Consider the following 17,239-nt stretch of genomic DNA (forward strand, 5'->3'; position numbering starts at 1 on the left):
GTACTTTATCACTTGAAACACTGCAAAACCAAGACACAGCCATCCAGTTTTAATGAGTTCAATCTGCAATGTCTATGAAGACTCAGCTCAAGGGGAAAGATGCTAGACTTTTGATGTTTCCATGCCGTTGTGGTTTTGTCCTGATTAATTCATTTACTCATTTATTCAACAAATACTTTCTGAACAGTCACTATGTGGATAATTCTGTATGCTTGGGGTACATCAGTGAACAAGACAAGGATCCCTGCTCTCCAAGAAATTGAATTCCAGTAATTTGCATGATTAGGTGAGAAGACCACTAGCATTGGGACCCCGCCAGCACTGTGTTCTAAGGTCAATTCCATGATTTCTTATCTATGTGACCTAACCTGCCTGAGTCTTGTTTTTCTCATGAGTAAAATCTAAACCACAATTCCAGCTTGTAGAATTCATGTGAAGCTTGGATCAAATAATGGAGAAAGCCATTTTTGGCACCTGGAAGGTCCTCAGTAAATGCTACCTCCTACTTCTTCTTGGCAGTGGCTTCCTTCTCAACACATGGTATTGCTCTTCACTAGGTACCAATCAGCTCCACGCTGTAGACTTTATTTTGTGCAAAATTCATTAATCATTCCTCAGAGTTGTATTTTCATATACAATGGGCTAGAAACTAACAATGACAAAAGGCCGTGTCATTTGAGCACACAGAGAGAAGGTGGCTGTCTACAGATTAGGAAGAGGTACCTCACCTGGAACCTGCTGGCACCTTGACCTTGGACTTCTTAGCCTCTCAACTGTGGGAAAGTGTTTATTGTTTGAGCCACTCAGTCTGTGGTATTTTGTTATACCAGCCTGAGCTGTCTAAGATAAGGAACATATGCCAGCTGATAAGAAGGATGGTCATTGGTGCCAGTCTATACATTCATTGGTTTGAGCACAGTGATCCTCACTGATAGTCACTTGGCATCTTAACAGGGGTTTTTATAGCCATGTCTCCTCTCAAAAGCATCACTCTAGATCTCGGCTGACCACAACAAGAACATACACAAAGTGGAGCCTTCTTTTCCCCAGAACTCTGTATTTTAGTCAAACCTCCTTTAGTTGATTAGATTGTGGTTTATTATTGTTTTTCAATGGCACCAAAAATTCTAATTGAATTCAGAATGGCATTTCTTAACGAAAACATATGCCCCTTTGTACCTTTTAAACACTGAGTCTTTCTTTTTTTTGGCAATATTCAGTGCTTTTATTTTTTATTTAAATATATTTTATTGATTTTTTACAGAGAGGAAGAGAGAGGGATAGAGAGTTAGAAACATCGATGAGAGAGAAACATCGATCAGCTGCCTCCTGCACACCCCCCACCGGGGACGTGCCCGCAACCAAGGTACATGCCCTTGACCGGAATCGAACGTGGGACCCTTGAGTCCGCAGGCCGACGCTCTATCCACTGAGCCAAACCGGTTTTGGCTAAACACTGAGTCTTTCTTTGAATTTTTGTCTAAACAGAAAGTAAAGAAATTTACTAATGATCTCTGATATAACTTAATTGATGCAAGTATCAATTTCATATCATCCTGTAATTTTCAGGTGAGAGGTAGAGGGAGGAGGAAAATCTTTTAATTTTGTTTTTAATAATATCTTATTGCTACAAATATATATAGTACATGTTCATGATAGTAAGTAAAGAATAAACAAAAATAAGGAAATACAATTATTTTTCATTTCAAGGCCATATAATAAATGCTATATTCACTTTGATAAATATTACAGTTAGTAAATGTTGATAATCTAATTTTATATTTATTAATTGAATTCATCTTTCCCTGTTGTTAAATATTTTTATATAACACTAATAACTTCATAGTACTCCATTTTGTGGATGTATCATAACTTAAAACCCCTCCCATTTTTTACATTTCTCCCTCAGACTTTCTTTGGGTATCACTAACAGCATCATGATGAGACTTTACATAGCTAAATCCTTGATTTCCTCTCAACTTATTTCTTTAGAATAATTTCCTAAAGATGAAATGGTAGGTCCAAACTTACAAATTCCCATTAAATAATGTGTTTATTTAACAAATATTTTACAGAACCTATTATTTTCAGGCAGTAATAGGCACTGAAGAAAAATCATGTGAACAAAAGATACAGTCTCCATCTTCACAAAGCTTATATAGTCTTGTGAAGTTGTTCAATTTTTCCTCCTGCAAGCACAATGAGTGTGATTTCCATGTAATATGAATCAGCTCCTTCCAAAACGTCTTGAAAAGTGTTTCATGTACATTTTTTGAGTTGCAGAATAAAAACTTGCCTAATATTCCAATGGTGTCTTATATGAAGATGCAGTACCACATTGGCTCGTGTGGCTCAGTTGGTCGAGCATCCTCTCATGCACCAAAAGATTCCCAGTTCAGTTCCGGATCAGGGTGCATGCCCAGGTTGCAGGCTCAATCTCCAGTAGGGAGCATGCAGGAGGTGGCTGATCAGTGTTTCTCTCTTGTAGATATTTCTCTCTCCCTCTCCCTTCCTCTCTCTCTAAAAGCAATTAAAAATAGATTTTTTTAAAATTTAATAAATCTTTATTGTTCAGATTATTACAGTTATTCCTCTTTTTTTCCCCCATAGCTCCCCTCCACCTGGTTCCCATCCCACCCTCTTCCCTTACCTCCCCCCCCCCACTGTCCTCATCCATAGGTGTATGAATTTTGTCCATTCTCTTCCTGCACCCCCCACACCCCTTTCCCCCTGAGAGTTGTCAGTCCACTCCCTTTCTATGCCCCTGATTCTATTATATTCACCAGTTTATTCTGTTCATCAGATTTTTAATTCACTTGAATTTTAGATTCCCTTGTTGATAGATATGTCTTTGTTGTTCATAATTTTTACTTTTTTCTTCTTCTTCCTCTTCTTAAAGAATACCTTTCAGCATTTCATATAATACTGGTTTGGTGGTGATGAACTCTTTTAGCTTTTTCTATCTGTGAAGCTCTTTAGCTGATCTTCAATTCTGAATGTCAGCTTGGCTGGGTAGAGTACCCTTGGTTGTAGGTTCTTGCTATTCATCACTTTGACTATTTCTTGCCACTCCCGTCTGGCCTGCATAGTTTCTGTTGAGAAATCAGCTGTCAATCGTATGGGTGCTCCCTTGTAGGTAATTAACTGTTTTTCTCTTGCTGCTTTTAATATTCTCTCTTTGTCTTTTGCTCTTGGCATTTTAATTATGATGTGTCTTGGTGTGGTCCTCTTTGGATTCCTTTTGTTTGGGGTTCTCTGCACTCCCTGGACTTATAAGTCTATTTCTTTCACCAGATGGGGGAAGTTTTCAGTCATTATTTCTTCAAATAGGTTTTCATTATCTTGCTATCTCTCTTCTTCTGGTACCCCCATAATTCTGATGTTGGTATGCTTGAAGTTGTCCCAGAGGCTCCTTACACTATCTTCAACTTTTAGGATTCTTTTTTCTTTTTGCTTTTCTGGTTGATTGTTCTTTGCTTCTTTGTATTTCAAATCTTTGACTTGATTCTTGCGTTCCTCTAGTCTGCTGTTGGGTCTCTGTATAATATTTTTTTATTTAAGTCAGTGTATGTTTAATTTCTAGTTGGTCCTTTTTCATATCCTCGAGGGTCTGGCTAAATTTATCGGCCTTTTCTAGGAAATTCTTGAAAAACCTTATAACCTTGGTTTTGAACTCTATCTCCAGTCATTTGTTATCCTCCATTTCTTTCGTTTGTGATCTGTTTCCTTGTCTCCTCATTTTTGCTGTTTCCCTGAGTTGGTAGGGTGGCTTTGTGGGCTAGGTGTCCTATATGGTTCAATGGATCAGCCTCCCAGTTACTTGAGGTGGACACTCTTGGTGCACCCCTTTGTGGACTGTGTGTACAGCCTTGTTGTAATTAAGTCTTGATTGTTGTTGGTATCACTGGGAGGAACTGACCTCCAGGCCAATTTGCTGTGAGAATCAGCTGTGTCTACGCTGAGTGACAGCCTTATTTGACTAGACTTGCAAAATTGCAAAAGCCTCTGTGCTCAGCTTGGATGGGGTGGAGTTTCAGGGTGGAGCCGACAGCCTTGGCTTCCTGTCAGCCCCGCCCTATGAGGTTCCTGGGTCTCAGTGTCCCTCAGTGTCCCTCGGTACTCGCTACAAGCACCTCTGAGAGAAAGGCGCCTTCGAGTTTCGCCCGATGCCAGACAGTCTAGTCTCTCCCCCAATGAATCTGGATTCCCAGATTCTCGCTCGGAACTGGGTTTCAGTGTAGTCGGAGCTGGGGTTCAGCGCAGTCCAGAGCTTTTGTCTCCTTCCCGCTAGGGCAATCTAGCGGCACAGTCAACAGTCCTTCCTTTGTGCGCATGCGCGCCTCTGGAGCTCTGCCTTTCACTGCTCCCCTGAGTTTCCGCCTTACAGCCCAAATTCCCCCCGTATGAGCCTAGGTCCCCAGGGTTTCGCCCGGAACTGGGGTTCAGTGCAGTCAGAACTGGGGTTCAGCACAGTCCGGAGCTTCTATCTCCTTCCCACTAGAGAACGCCAGCTAGGCACTCAGTCGCCCTGTCTTCTCCGCACGTGTGCGCCCGTGTCTCCGTACCTCAGGCCTTTACAGCTCCTCTGATTTTCCTTGTGGTTTTCTCTTTCCTTCTAGTTGTAGAAATTCCAGTCAGCCAGCTTTCCTGTGGTTCTGGATGATGTCGTTTTGTCTTTTAGTTGTATTTTTGAAATTGTTGTGCGAGGCTCAATTTAGTTGTTTACCTATGCCGCCATCTTGGTTTCTCTTAAAAATATATATTTTTAAGTTATTTAAAGAAAAAAGATGCAGTACCAAATTGTACAAGTTCATTGGGATGGCTAGTACAAAATGATACCCTTTTACCACAGTGCTTGGAAGTGAGCATGGACTCCTTAAAATCGTTAAACTAGTATTTTTATGCCTTGACTTGACATGTTTTAAACTCAAAACCTCATATGGTCCTCATTTTAGCACCTCTAGTGTCTGGTGTCTGGAGCAAACCCAGACTTGGATGTTCTGTTTGAATGTCATGGCATTTGTGTCCAAACAAATTAGTGTCCAAGATGGCTCAAATGGAAATACGTTCCCACGTGGGGCAGGAAACTGGACAAGATGGCTTTAAAATGCTTTCTACCCCTATTTTTCTTTTCTTTTGTCAGTTTAAAAAGAGAAAAGGGTCTCCAAAAAGAACAAAATCTGTTAGAATTCAGATGAAAATTATTCTGAATCATTAAAAAAGAAAGACATCTATCTTCCTTCAACACAAAGAGATCCCAAAATGTCATACCCAAATCTGCAACACAGAAAATCTGAACCCTGAAAATCATGCATTAACTGTGGTTATAAGATAGTTATCTCAACAGCTAAAAATACACGGGGACAGTCAGAAATACTGCCTTTCTTATATCCAGTGAAATAGCTTTACTCCACAAAGAAAAAGGTTCCTTTGAACACTGAACAATATTAAATTTTCTGTTAACTCCCATTATGCCACATTCTGTTTTAAGGTCAATACCCCCAAGCCTGCCTTGGCTAGGGTGCCTCTGCACTGGCTCCCAGGGCCCTCCCACGTTCCTCATTCTTGGTGAATTCTAACTCATCTCCCCAAATCCGGGTCCTTCATTCTTCCTCACAGCCTCTCCCAACTACTGAACATCCCTTACTGCCCACCCATATTTATTTAATGGCTAGCTAAGCCAAAAGTATATGATTGAGTTAACTACAGCTTCCTGAATAGGTGACTTTTGTTCTGGGAGAACAGAGACAAAAACATTTTCCTAATGCTTTCAAGTAAGGCTTCAGGCAAAAGAAACTGACATTGAAAAGAAGAGGTGTGAAGTCAATAACCTGGACATCAGAAGTGAGGATACTAAGGCGGGGAGAAGTGAGATGCCAATTTAGCAAAGCAACACAAGTCTTTATAGCAGTTACTGTTTTCAGCTTACGAGCTTTATATTTTGGCGGGACTATTAACATCTATTTCCCTTAAATTCCTAAATTACTTTTACTTAATACATTTAAAGTACTAATGAGGCCTGTTTTTCTATAAGGTTGCCTAAATCTGGACCAGGACCATGCTGTAATGCAGAGTCCCAATTCCTACTCCCACTCACTCCTCTTCATCCAGGAGGTCTGGTCTGGGGCCTAGGTAATTCTGTTGCAGAGGTGTCTAGGGATAGAATGTCTGGTGCATGGCACTGGATATATCGTGGAGAAAGCTGGACTTACATTTGGTGAAATGTGAAGGTTTGGAAATCATAACAAGATTTTAGCATAGTAGTGCTTAAGCTGTGTGGTTGGATGACCTTTCAGACAAAAGTGGGGAGTTAAATCTTGGCCATATTCTGTGACCTAATAGGGGACAGGTTTCGTTCTGAGTAAGTCAAATATCTCAGACAATTAAAACCATACAGATTTCCAGTAGTTTAAGTAGGACAGGAGCAAGTGAATGGAAATAAGTTACAATTATTGGAAGTTTTTGGTGCTTAGCACAAATGATTGCTTAGAGAGTCTCAGGATCAATAAATATCATGTGTGAATTAAAGAGTAAAAAAAAATAAGGCTTTATTTCTGGGCCCTCACCCTTTCTGATCTTTTTAAGGGTCTCCAATCCTCTATAGGCTAGACTTCAGACTCCCCAGTGTTGTACATTAAATCATTAATAATCAGGCCCGTCTACCACCCAGCCTCCTACCTGCCCCAACTCCTCAGTGCTCTCTCCACATGCTCAGTGCTCCAGTCCCATCAACTGTCAGAAGTACCCCAAACATATTCTCCTGGAGAGCAAACCTGGTTCTGTGGAGCCCCCTCATCCACACTGTATGCTCACCTGAGCCCTGCTCCATAGCAACCACCATTATTTCTTAAACCTCTGTTTTGGAGCTAACTTTGTTTTTAACCCTTTCCTGATCCTCTGAGCCTCCCTGAGGGAATATTTTAGTTTTTCTTCTTTTTATTAAATTAAAGTTATTGGAGTAACATTGGCTAATAAGATTATATAGGTTTCTTACGTACAATTATATGATACATCATCTGTATATTGCATTGCAAGTCCACTACCCAAACTCAGATCTTCTTCCATCACCATATACCAGTCTTTGACCCACTTTATCCTTTACTACCCCACCCCACTTCCCTCTGGTAACCACCGTACTGTTGTCTGTGTATATGAGTTTTTGTTTATTTGCCTTGTTTGTTCATTTGTTGCTTTCAGTTTTATATCCCACATATGGTACTTGACTTTTTCTGTATGACTTATTTCACTTAACACGATATTCTCAAGATCCATCCATGTTGTCCTAAATGGCAGTAGTGCATTTTTTCTTATGGCTGAGTAGTATTCCATGGTGTGTGTGTGTGTGTGTGTGTGTGTGTGTGTGTGTGTATGTATATATCTCACATCTTTTTTATCCAATCATATATTGAAGGACACTTTGGTTGTTTCCATGTCTTGACCACTGTTAATAATGCTGCAATGAACATAGGGGTGCATATATCATTGCAAATAAATATTTTCAAAAATTTCAGGTAGATATCCAAAAGAGTGGTTGCTGGGTCATATGGTAGCTCTATTCTTAATTTTTTGAGGAGCCTCCATACTTTTTTCCATAGTGGCTGTATCACTTTAGCCCCACAGCAATCTAAACCCATTCTATACTGTTTCCCAGAGCAGATTACTGCATTAATTTATTTGTCCCCCTTTGCTAGACTGACAATCCTCTTGGGCAGAGGGTGACCACGTGGGGGGGTGGCATCACGGAGCTTGGACTTGGGTAGATATTGAATACTTATTTTTCATGTGAAGCACCAAGACCATCAAGTTTCTTGGGTAGACACAAGAACAGCGTTGTCATAGAGCTAACATTTTACACCTTATACCCCTTTCTAATACCTTCTTCTGGAATGATGAGGGATTGTGTAAAAGAAGTCCCTCTACCTCACCAGAGCAGGTGTGGCTTTCCTAGTTTTGGGGCACGTGTTGGGGTATGTTCCAGCTGGCCTCTGCTCTTTGACCTGCATTTGCTCACTCGCCACCATGTGCTCTTAGAGGCCAGGGCTTAGGATCCACAGATGAGTCAGATAGGAACTTGACCTTTATTCTTTGTTTTTCAAGATTTTTATTCTTGACCTACTGTTATGCATTTTATCAGTCCTAAATCTGAAGTCCTGTTATCTACACTAATAAAAGAGTAACATGCTAATTGACTCACCTTCGTGATACCCACCAGCCAATCAGGAGTGAGTATACAAATTAACCCAACAAAGATGGTAGGTTAATTTGCATATGCAGGTGCCAAGTGGCCGGGGGCTGGGAGGGACACTTGCATTGTTCCACACCACCCCAGCAGCTCCAGGCCTCTGGGCAACCTGGGAAGGCGGAAAGGCAGCTCTGGGCCAGAGCGTAAAGGCGGCTCGAGCCAGAGTAAAGGTGGTGCTGGCAGCCAGGGGAAGGAAGGCCAATTCTTGTATGAATCTTCATTCATCAGGCCTCTAGTTTTATATATTTGCTAATTTATATCAATCTATTGAAGACTTGAGTATACTTTATTTTTTCAGGGAGCAAAAATGGGATTACCTGGTTATCCTAGATTGAATAGTTTTACAAATTAGCATTTTATTTCTCTCTCTCTTTTTCTTTTTGTTAGCTTTTTAAATCCTTTCCAGAAATGAGAGAGCTGGCTTTGGTCCCACTTTCACAGAGCTTTCCCTGATCGCAGTTTCTAACCTGGTCTAGCTGTTCCTCAGGGGAATGGTGGAAGACAGTGAATACACAAGTCTTTGTCTGTCCAAACCAAACAGCAAACAACATCTTGACCTTCAGGAATCTCTAGGGCAAATGCCAGTTTCAGAAAGGCTAAAGAAAAGCAAAAACATCCTATTATTTTAGAGAGAGAGATTTGTATTCATTAGTTCATATTCATTGATTTATTCATTTATTGAAATATTGATTGAGGTTCTCTCTGAGTCAAGTGCTATGCTGAATACTTGGCACATGAAGGTGATTATCTCTGTCTCATAGGAAGACATACTAGTTAAATAGTGTGCGGGGTTCTGAGCCCTGAAGAAAGTGTGGCACTGAGCACCATGGGCACAATACCAGGAACAAGGAACTCTGCCTGGGGAAGTGAGGGATGCCTCCTGAGAGTAGAAGTACACTGGGCAAGAAGCATGTTTGAGTGGGAAGGAGGAAGGGCCAGGAGAGGAAACAGCTCCTAAAACTATCAGAGGGCATGACTCATTTGGAGACCACAAGCTCATGGGTTTGGCCAGAGCCTATGGCACAGGTATGAAGGTACAGGAAACAGAATATTCTGAAATGGGAGAATAGTCCTGGATCTGAAGAGCCTTGCCAGCCAAATTAATGAAGGTCTCAGGAGACTAATTTGTTTCAATTCTGTTATGGCTTATCTCCATATGAGCATAAAATACATATCCATATAGTATACTATATATGCTGTATACTAAAAGTTATGAGACTACAATTTTATAATGCATTTAACCTTTTGCACTCGGATGTCGAGTGTGACGGTTATTGAATGTATCAATAATTTGAAATATAAAAAAATCCAAAAAAATAAGTTTGTATGAAAATAAACTCCAGTTCTTTATTCTACTGCCACGCTTTGTAAAATCTGGGGTGTTTAAAAAATTAAATCCCGAGTAGAATAAAGGAATCGAGAAAAAAGCAAGCGAGTGCAAAGGGTTAAATAGTCTCATACCAAAGACTGATCTTATTATTATTTTCTCCCCACACACATGTGTTCCTGCCACCTGCCTTGGAGGAAGGGCACCCTATCCAGCACCCCAAATGCTGTGGTTTCTCCAGGCTTCCCTTTGAGCATAGCTAAAACAAACAAACGTGGTTGTAATTGCCAGAGACATCTTTGTTCTCTCTACAAAGACAAGTGCATTTCAGTCCTTTGTACTGTCATCTCACTCTATTAGACACTTCCTTTTGTGTGTAGATTTTGCAGTGATGGGTTTCTTCAGCGATCCTTGCTGTTGCTTATAATCTGGAAGAAAGGGCTGCAAGAATTCAAGGATTATTTATTAAACAGCCGGTCCTGCTTTAAGAGATTTTTTTTCTCTTTGGAGTGTTTAATAACGATTCTCCTCTTGGATGTTCTCTGCATAAAAATAGTTAAACTACTGAAGAAATGATTTAAGCATTTTAAAACTAATATACTTTAGAATTCCGATTGGAGATAAAGTAGAATTATATTAACAAAGGGCAAATCTTATTTTCACAAAGTGAAAATGTGTTTGTCCTGGGAAAGCAAAACCCAGAGAAGTCTGGGAAAGTATGAATCAGGTAATCATCAGCCCAAAATGAAATTAATATAGCATTCAGTGTCCTGTTCATGAAACCTAGAAGGCTTTCCTTGCTCTCTGGATGCCACCTCCTGCAATAAGGAAGATCCAGAGAAAGATATATGTGAAAATAATATCCCTCATGTATGGCTTTTGGCCAGACCCTTGTGTAAATGAGCAAACATCTATAAGTTATGTATTTATAATACTAGAGGCCCAGTGCACAAAATTCGTGCATGAGGGGGTATCTCTCAGCTCAGCCTGCACCCTCTCCACAGGCCCACAGGGATCGGGCCTAAACCGGCAGTCAGATATCCCTTTCACAATCCAGACTGCTGGCTCTCAACCGCTTGCCTGCCTGCCAGCCTGATAACCCCCTAACTACTCCCCTGCCAACCTGATGGACACCTAACTCTGCTCCCCTGCCAGCCCTATTGCCCCCAACTGCTCTCCCCTGCCAGCCAGATCATCCCCAACTGTCCTCCCCTGCTGGCCTGGTTGCCCCCAACTTCCCTCCCCTGCTGGCCCAGTCTCCCCCAACTGCCCTCCCCTGCTGGCCATCTTTGACCACATGGGGGCAGCCATATTGTGGGAGGGCATGAGGGTCAATTTGTATATTATGTCTTTATTATATAGGATGCCTGTGTTCCTTCTTCCCTTCCTATTTCTTCTTTTTACTGCGGTCCTTTAGCATTTCTTGCATTGGTGGCTTGGTGGTAATAAACTCCTTTAGCCCTTTTTTTTTTTTTTTTTTTTTTGTCTATGAAGCTCCTGATTTCACCTTCAATTTTTAATGATTGCCTTGCTGGATATAGTATTCTTGGATTTAGCCCGTTGCTTTGTATCTCTTTGTATATTTCATTCCATTCCCTTCTGGCCTGATGTGTTTCTGTTGAGAAATCAGTTGATAGTCTAATGGAAGACCCCTTATAGGTAATTTTCTGTCTCTCTCTGGCACTCTTTAAGATTCTTACTTTGTAGTTGGTGTTTGCCAATTTAATTATGATGTGTCTTGGTGTCAGTCTTTTTGGGTTATTCTTGTTTGGGAATATGTGTGTTTCTTGAACTTGTGTGACTTCTTTTCTTCCCAATATCAGGGAAGTTTTCTGTCATTATTTCCTCAAACAGGTTTTCTATTCCTTGCTCAGTTTCCTCTCCTTTTGGCACCCCTATTATGCAGATGTTGTCTTGTTTCGTGTTGTCCCAAAGTTCCCTTAGGCTCTCCTCCTGTTTTTTAAGTTTTTTTCCCAGTTGCTGCTCTGCTTCGGGTTCCCCCCCCCCCCACCTTGTCTTCTAGCTCACTGATTCGGTCCTCTGCTTCTTCTAGTCTAGTGTTGATGCTTTCTATTGTGTTCTTTATAGCAGCTATATCATTCTTCATTTCTTCTTGGTTCTTCTTCATTTCCTCTTGGTTCTTACACATGTTGTTAAATTTGTCTTCCATTCTTTTCAGTGTCCTTATGATCATTGCTCTGAATTCTTTTTCTGACAATTTGCTTGCCTCCATTTCATTTACTTACTTTTCTTTTGTAGGGGGCTGTTATTTTGTCTTCCCATTTTTGCTCCTCTCAGGGTGTTGCAGATTTCTCATGAGAAATGTAAAGAAATCAGTGCTTTGACTTAAAGGCACAAAATACAACACAAGACATGACAAAGAGGGCACCAAGCATGAATGTATTCATGATACCAATAACCCCAAATAAAGGTGCCCGCCAGAGAAAAGAGAATTAATTAGGGGAGAGAAAAGAGTGCAAAAATGACATTGAGAAAAGAAGAAAAGGTAAGAGAGAAAAGAAAGAGAAGAATAAAGAAGGGGGAAATATATGTATATGGGGAGAAAACTCCAAAAAGCAACAACTAATCCAAAAAATGCAAACAACAAATGCCCAGAAAAGAAGGAGGGAAGCTGAATCTGAGGAGGCAGAGCTTATTTCTGGAAGGTGAGGTCAAGCAATTGAATAAATGGGTAAATGGCCAGTACAGAGGAGGTAGAAAAAGAATGAGTGTTTAAGAAGAAAAGTAAAAAACATTTTCCTTTCTTTAATCTACCCATATATGTATTCATCTGTTTTTGGAAAAGGAGAATAGAGAGCAGATAGGCCTGAATTGGTGATTGAAGGTAATTAAGCTATTAGTAGAGGAAGAGAAAATGAGGAGAGGAAAAACATAAGCATAAAAAAAATGAAAAATTTTTTTAAAAAACCTAACAAGCAATCAAACAAACAACAACTATAAGAAAGAAAGGAAAAAAGAAAGAAAAAGGAAGGAAGGAAGGAAGGAAGGAAGGAAGGAAGGAAGGAAGGAAGGAAGGAAGGAAGGGAGGGAGGGAGGGAAGGAGGGAGGGAGGGAGGGAGGGAGGGAGGAGGGAGGGAGGGAAAATTTGGCTAGTAAAAAAAGAAAAAGGAGAAATGTGCATAGACTTGGAGCAGGGGAAAGGAAATTAGATATGTGAGTATGATCAATTTTTAACAGGGAATAAAAAGAAAGCCTAGTGAAAAACTAAAGCAGGAACAGGGGAAGAGAAACCCGATGAAAAAGGGGGAAAGTGAGGGAGAAAGGGTTGGCATAAAGGAAAAATTGAGATAGAGTAAAATAATTATAAAAAATAAAAATAGAATGTAGAACTCTAATCCAAAAATAAAATTAAAATAAAATAAAGAAAAGATAAAATAAAACTTAAAAGAGGTAAAATAATCTTCTACCTAATAAAAGAGTAACATGCTAATTGACTGTACTTTCGTGATGCCCAGCAGCCAATCAGGAGTGAGTATGCAAATTAACCCAACAAAACTGACAGGTTAATTTGCATACGCAGGTGCCAAGCAGCCGGGGGCAGGGCGGGATGCTTGTGTTGTCGCCATGGCAACAACGCAGGTGTTACACACCACCCCAGCTGCTCTGGGCCTCTGGGCAGCGTAGGAAGGCAGAAAGGCGACTCCAGGCTGGAGCGTAAAGGCAGCTCCAGGCCGGAGTGGAAAGGTGGCAACAGCCAGAGCGAAGGCAGTGTGGAGAGCCAGGAGAAGGAAGGCCCATTCTTGCATGAATCTTCGTGCATCAGGCCTCTAGTAGTAATAATAATAATGTTTAAAAATATAATTAAAAAAGCAAAATAAAGTGAGAAAAAAATTTAGTTTCTTAAGTAAAAGATAAAAAATAAAAAGTGAAGTAGTGCCCTAACCAGTTTGGCTCAGTGAATAGCGCGTAGGCCTGTGGATTCAAGGGTCTCAGGTTTTATTCTGATCAAGGGCATATACCTTGGTTGCTGGCACATACCTAGTGGGGAGTGTGCAGGAGGCAGCTGACCAATGTTTCTCTCTCATCGATGTTTCTGACTCTGTCCCTCTCCCTTCCTCTCTGTATAAAATCAATAAAATATATTTTTTTAAAAAAAGAAAGTGAAGCCCTGACTGGTTTAGCTCAGTGAATAGAGCGTCGGCCTGTGGACTCAAGGGTCCCAGGTTTGATTCTGGTCAAGGGCATGTACCTTGGTTGCTGGCACATACCCAGTGGGGAGTGTGCAGGAGGCAGCTGATCAATGTTTCTCTCTCATCGATGTTTCTGACTCTCTATCCCTCTCCCTTCCTCTCTGTAAAAAATCAATAAAATGTTTTTTTTTTTAAAGAAAAAAAGAAAGTGAAGCCCTGACCGGTTTGGCTCAGTGGATAGAGCGTTGGCCTGCGGACTGAAGGGTCCCAGGTTCGATTCCAGTCAAAGGCATATACCTTGGTTGCAGGCACATCCCCAGTAGGGGGTGTGCAAGAGGCAGCTGATCGATGTTTTTCTCTCATCGATGTTTCTAACTCTCTATTCCTCTCCCTTCCTCTCTTTAAAAAATCAATAAAATATATATATTTTTTAAAAGTGAAGTAGTGAAGTTCATTTGCTTCAGCAGAGCTTCAATAACCCATGGGGGCTGGTTTAAACCCCTCTCTTCTGTTCTGCATGGCATGTCTGTTTCTTGTCAGGTAGTCAGCACAGTGTTGAAGTTCCCCACAATCCACCGCTCCTCTGTGTCATATGCCACCATTTTGGTTTCAAGCTGGCAGGATCACTCTGCTCAGTTTTTTTTTCTCTGCCTGCCTTTAGTTGTATTTACACAAGTGTCTATTTCTGATACAGCTCCTGTGTGGCAGTGTTTCTGTATTAGTTTCTAGGACCAAATGGCCCCTCAACTTAGTCCCCTAGGGCTCTCTGGGGGTGTTTAGACTCTTCCTTTCCCTGCCACACTCAAGACTGCGTTGGAGGGATGGACTGTCCCAGAGCTTGTTTTCTGCTCTTCTCTCCCTATTCTGATCCCCCGTTTCCACAGAAACCACCTTCCCCTGCAGTCTTGGTGAGTGTTTTTAATTGAAAGATCCTATGTACTGGGTTTAGCAAGGAAGTTATAAAGGCAAAGCACCACACTACCTCACATCTTTCTCCCCCCAGACTTGCACGGCCGGTATAGAACTTCAGGCTGCCTTTCTGGGTACAGTCTCCCACAGCTGTGTGCGTAGATCTAGAGTCCCTGGATGCCAGCAGCCCTGTGGACCCCCTTCCACATTTGAGGGCTACACTGTGCTCATGTGCCACAGATTTGGTGCAGTACAGTTTCCCTCTGAGATTCTAGCCCCGGCTGCACACATTTCTCCCTCCAGCCCAGATCCAAGATCCCACCTCTCTCCAGGCAATCTCTGACCTTTCTGTCAATGGATTGCCTCAACAGCTGTGTTTAATTTGCCAACTCTGGGTGGATGTTATTCCATTCAGCTGTTTCTTCTATCTGCTCTGTGAGAAGGCACAGGACACATTCGCATATTGGGTCACTACCTTGTCTCCCCTTGGACAAACTTTTTAGGTGCCCATGGTGCCTAAATTTCAGTAACAGGCTGAGGAGGCTGGAGTTTCAGTGTTTGTGGGTTCACAGCTGAGGCAGCTGGTCCCTGGGTATTGTGGCTGTAGGGTCCTGGGAGATATCTGAGGTCTCCCCAGTGAAGGAAAGGTTAGGATTCTGATCACAGTTACTCTCCCCTTCAAGATGGCATGGTCTCTGTAACAGAGTTGGCCACTCTGGGAGAGATTTCAGTGGTAATAGAGGCTGCTTGGCCAGGGGAGCCTGGTCCACCAGTCCCTGAAAGTCCTGTGGAATATAACTGTCCCTCACTCACAAATATACACACTCCCTGCATGACTACTCACTCTCCTTTTGCTCTCTCACTCATTCACACTATCTTGCTGACTGCTGTCCCATCAGCTGCCATCTTGGATCTCACTATTATTATTAAAAATGAAAAATATAATGCTTGGTGTTGTTTTTTAATTTTTAAATTATACTTGATACACAATATTATATTAGTTTCAGGGGGTACAAATAGTGATTAAATTATATACCTTACAAAGTGATCACCATAAGTCTTATTCCAATCTGGCACTATATATACTTATTACAATATTATTGACTATATTCCATGTGCTGTTTTTTATGTTCTCATTACTAAATTTTTTATAATTGTAATTTTGTACTTTTTAATCGCATTCACCTTTTTTGCCAACAACTCCCCCTCTTATCTGGCAAACATGTTTGTTCTTTGTATGATGAGTTTGCTTCTGTTTTGTTTTATTTATTTATTTAGGATTCTACATATAAGTCATCATATGAAATTTGTGTTTCTCTTTATGACTTGTTTCACTTAGCCTAATACCGGTATATGATATGTCTGACAACCATAACAAAAGAAACTGTAAGGTTGAAATGCTTTCACATTTTACATAAAGTGGTAAAATATTAACCCTAAGTAAAACTTTGAGAGTTTAAGTGCATATATTCAATCACTGAAAAAACAAAACACTAAAGTGAAATAATGCAAAGACATATAGTTAAAAAGCCAATAAATAAATATGCAGTACAAGAATATTCAGAAAATCCAAAAGAGTACAGGAAAGAAAGGGCAAGGGGAACAAACAGAATAAATGCTAGCCCTAAATCCAATTATATCAATAACAGAGGCCCAGTGAACAAAATTTGTGCATGGGGGTGTGTGTCCCTCAGCCCAGCCTACACCCTGTCCAATCTGGGACCCCTCGAGGGATGTCCGGGATCCTACTGGGATCGGGACTAAATGGGCAGTCGGACATCCGTCTCACAATCCAGAACTGCTGGCTCCCAACTGCTCACCTGCCTGCCTTCTTGATTGCCCCTAACTGCTTCTGCTTGCCAACCTGATCACCCTCTAAACACTCCCCTGCCAGCCTGATTGATGCCTAACTGCTACCCTGCCAGCCTGATTGCCCCTAACTGCCCTCCCCTGCAGGCCTGGTCACCCCTAACTGCCCTCCCCTGCAGGGCTGGGTCCCCCCCAACTGCCCTTCCCTGCAGACCTGGTTGCCTCCAACTTCCCTCCTCTGCCAGCCTGGTCACCCCTAACTGCCTTCTCCTGCAGGCTTGATTGCCTCAACTGCCCTCCTTTGCAGGCCTGGTCCCTCCCAACTGCCCTCTCTTGCTGGGCATCTTGTGGCGGCCATCTTGTGTCCACATGGGGGCAGCCATCTTTGACCACATGGGGGCAGCCATCTTGTGTATTGGGAGTGATGATAAATTTGCATATTACTCTTTTATTAGATAGGATTTTATAAAATATAACTCATGTAAACACCAATTAAGAAGCAGGTTTTTAGAATAAATAAATAAATAAAAACAATCAAAGGCCAGATGGGTTTTTACCAGGATTTCAAGATTATAACAACTTTAAAAAGTCAATACACATAGGGTGGGGCAAAAGTAGGTTTACAGTTGTCCCTATGGAAAATAATTCAATCTATACTAATAAAAGGATGATATGCTAATTTGACTGGGAGATCTTCTGGGAGACCTTCCAGATATCCTTTCGGACAAAGCCATGGTGGCAGGGCCAAGGCAGAGGTGGTTAGTTGTGATCAAGCCATGAGGGGAGGGCAGTTGGGGGTGA

The sequence above is a fragment of the Cnephaeus nilssonii genome (genome assembly GCF_951640355.1).
Source record: "Cnephaeus nilssonii genome assembly, chromosome: 5".
Classification (NCBI taxonomy): Eukaryota; Metazoa; Chordata; class Mammalia; order Chiroptera; family Vespertilionidae; genus Cnephaeus; species Cnephaeus nilssonii.